At 46.9% G+C, this 3516-nt stretch overlaps 1 non-coding gene across 1 annotated transcript; it reads left to right on the plus strand.

Annotated features, from left to right (window-relative positions):
* The first annotated feature begins 3100 nt into the window (after positions 1-3100).
* LOC130297845 (U2 spliceosomal RNA) lies at positions 3101-3299 on the plus strand. The gene has a single exon (XR_008849711.1). It is a non-coding gene; the product is annotated as a U2 spliceosomal RNA (small nuclear RNA).
* Positions 3300-3516: the final 217 nt, after the last annotated feature.

The raw sequence follows: 3516 nt of genomic DNA on the forward strand, positions 1-3516 counted from the left end.
TTACAAACTGCTGCTCACAACCAATGATGCAATATATATTTATCAAAGCTGGCTGTCTATGACCCGCATCAAAATAGACCAAACTACACAGGGTTAGGCTAGTCTATTAAGCGCCTAATTTATCAAAAGGCGCAAGGCTCTTGATAAATTCTGTGCACAGACTTTGAGATCTATGCTTTAGACTGTATTTAAACCTGCTCCAACATGGTCTGACATTTCGGCATACCTTCAGCCGATGCGACTTGTTGCTGAAAAGTCGCTTTTGATAAATTCAGCACCAATGCATTTCCGTCTAAAATAGACTAGCATGCATAATATTCTAAAAATCCTCTAGAGCAAAAGTCGTAGAAAAGTCGCACATATTTAGACTGCGACTTTCTGTGCGACAAGTGTAGACAGAAAAAAACAGTCTAAATCCTTTGATAAATATCCCCCAGTGTCTCCATCTGCTGGCAGTATTGAATAAGCATTGTTGCAATGATAGGGTCTGAATAAGAATAATACACAGAGCAAAAAGGAGGAAGGAAGAAAAACATGTAAAAATGGAAAAAAAAAGAAAAGAAAAAGAAGGGAGAAAAAGGTGAAAACGGGTTTAAAAATGAATTTGGCAAAGAACTATGTATATATATGTATTCCCCATTGAGATATTGCTGCTGCATCCTGGACCTTTAGCACTGTGCTATGATGTCACTCAATACCACTGACATGGCGAGGTGTAAACAACATCTCTCCTTTGTTGTGTATGTGACCATGGAGATTGCGATGTCGCCTAGTACCTTCAGAGAAGCAACAGGAGATTGTTGCATCCATCTAGAACCCTTAGCACTGTGCTATGATGTCACTCACTACCACTGGCATTGCAAAGTGTAAACAACATCTCACCATTAATATTGTGATGTCGCCTAGAACCTTCACAGAACCAACAGCTTTATGAGAAGCAGCACTGCCATGAGCAGAACCATCACCGCCATAGGTTGTCAAATAACCCGGATTTAACCAAAACAAGTGAGTCCAATAGGATGCAGGCATGTCCTCTATCCTTACAGCTTCCTGTGGCTGTTGGTTTGATGCCGTTTGGGGACAGCCAAGGAGGCATCTGCAGGGAAAAAAGGTAGGTGTGTGCTTGTGTGTGTGTGTGTTTCCTATGCAAATCCTAAACTCAGTATCACATGCAAGTAGGAGGAGTAAGAAGGGTTCCTGGCAAATCCCTGTTATGGATTGCATTTAAAAATGCTCCATCAGAGTGCAATGGACTCCTGTCTTCCTACTTAGCAATAATGATATGGGTTTAGGGTCTGCTATGTGTACTGGTGGGTGACTGCCACCCAGCCAGAGTGTGTATGGGAGGCTGCCAGCCAGCCTCCCTTCCTGCAAGCAGTGATAGTGCACATGAAGGGGACATTGTTGGCCCTGCCCCTTTCACGGTTATCGCTTCTCGGCCTTTTGGCTAAGATCAAGTGTCTTGCCCTAAGGTATTCGGGTACCCCTCTCCTCGGCCTTGTGGGATCGCCCAGGTTTATTGCCTGGGCTTCACCCACCTGCTGCTATTGGAGAGAGGGCTTAGTCCCAGGATAACGGGAAGGTGATCATCGGAGGACGGGTCTGCCGGAGAGGATGGCTAATGCGACGAACGCTCCTAAAGCAGTACGGCTGTTTATCGAGGAGGAAAAGAGGAGTGCCTACGGGAATTTGCATGTCCAGCAGAAGGTCGTGGAGGGAGTGCTGAGGATGCTGCATGCTTCCATCTTCTGTGTCCAGGTCTTTCTCAGCCAAGGATTCATTGACGTGACCTTCTACAACCTGGATGATCTCCGCACCTGTCTCTACCAGAGTAAGGAGAATGCTTCTCACCCTGACCTACGCGGGATCTGGTTCATTTCCTGCGAGGCTCAGCCTAAGAAAGTTCCAGTGGTAGTGCATATGTACAACCCTTTTGTGCAAGATGAGGAGATCCAGACCTTTCTAAGAAGGTATTGTGTGTCTGTTTCTGGTGCGGAGAGGAAAATTAACATCCTGGGGACTTTCACAGACATGAGACGTTTTTGGGTGGAGTTTAGGCCTGTCTCTGAGGGTGATGCTGAAGGTTTTTGTCACTTCTCCGCAGAACTTTGCGATAGGGAACAACAGGGGGTTTCTGCACAACCCGGGGATGCCAAGTTTTTGCCGGAACTGTTTTTGCTTTGGTCATACCAGAGAGAGCTGTACAACCGGGCAAGTTTGCAGGAACTGCCACAAGCCTGATCACCGCAGTGCAGACTGTCCCGAGACACGCAAGTGTCATTTCCGTGGTTCTTCGGATCACCTGGCTAGGAGTTGCCCCACTTACCAGTCCGAGGCACCTCGATCATATGCAATGGCTCATCGAGGTGGGACAGTTCCTGAGGACTCCAATGCTGCCAGGGCAGGCGATGCAGAGGTTAGCGTGCTGACCAGTGAAGCAGTCTGCCCCTGTTTTTCCTTCCGTTTCTAGGTCTGTTCCGGATGCTTTGGTGACAGAGGGGGAGAAGGCGGAGTCTGCTTCGGTGGCCTCTGATCCCCCGGAGGAGATCACTGTGGACAAAGAATCCTTGAAGAGAAAGATGCCGGTGGAAGAATCGGAGGCTGACTGTCCGACTCTTCAGAGTCAAAGGATTGAGGACTTTCCTAGCCCGGGAAGGGAGGAGGCAGGTGGAGGGTCGTCATGTCAGTTTGATTCTTACTCCTCTTTATCCTCCCTGGGTACAGGTTATTTGGAGGACTGTTCAGTTAAAAAAATGACAAAGACTCTTCAGTTTAAGGAAGGGGAGGCAAAAAATAAGGGTAGAGGTCGGTGGAAGGCTAGGTCTTCTATTGATAATGCCTGATTTTGTATTTCCTTTTTTTTCCTTCAAATGTTTTAATGAGTTTAACAGTTGGTTCCCTAAATGTCTGCAGTATTAGATCTTTAGAAAGGAGATCTGCCATTTTTGATTTACTGTCTGGATATTCTTTTGATGTTTTAAGTCTCCATGAGTGCTGCTTGGATGGGGAGCCAAATATCTCCTGGCCTTATGGGCCATCGGTATGGTCTGGTTCAATGAAACGTAATTCGTGGGGTGAAGTGTAACACGTTTGCCCTTTTATTGCACTTTGGGTGATTCGAGAGCACGTTCCTCGGCTCTTAAAAATCTGTTCTTATCAGTTTAATATCTGATACGTCCCCTATCTGGGGACCATATATTAAATGGATTTTTGAGAACGGGGGCCGATTTCGAAGCTTGCTTCCGTCGCCCTATCCATTGACCCGATATGGCAGTATCTTCGGGTACAGTGCACCACCCCATTACAGTATTAAAAAGAAAGATTAATTGCTGCTTGCTTGCTGGCTAGTCCAGTAGGCCTTGCTGCTGCCGAAAAACAAAAGGTGGTGCCGCTTGTGTCTGGCCCCTGTTCGAGCGTCCAGGCTCAGGACTGACTGCTGCTGCTGAATGAATGGCCTCCTTAATTGGATAAGCTCAGCAGCCAGCACACCTGTGCAGGCTGGACATGACATGATAG

Source organism: Hyla sarda, chromosome 13 (assembly GCF_029499605.1).
Source record: "Hyla sarda isolate aHylSar1 chromosome 13, aHylSar1.hap1, whole genome shotgun sequence".
Lineage (NCBI taxonomy): Eukaryota > Metazoa > Chordata > Amphibia > Anura > Hylidae > Hyla > Hyla sarda.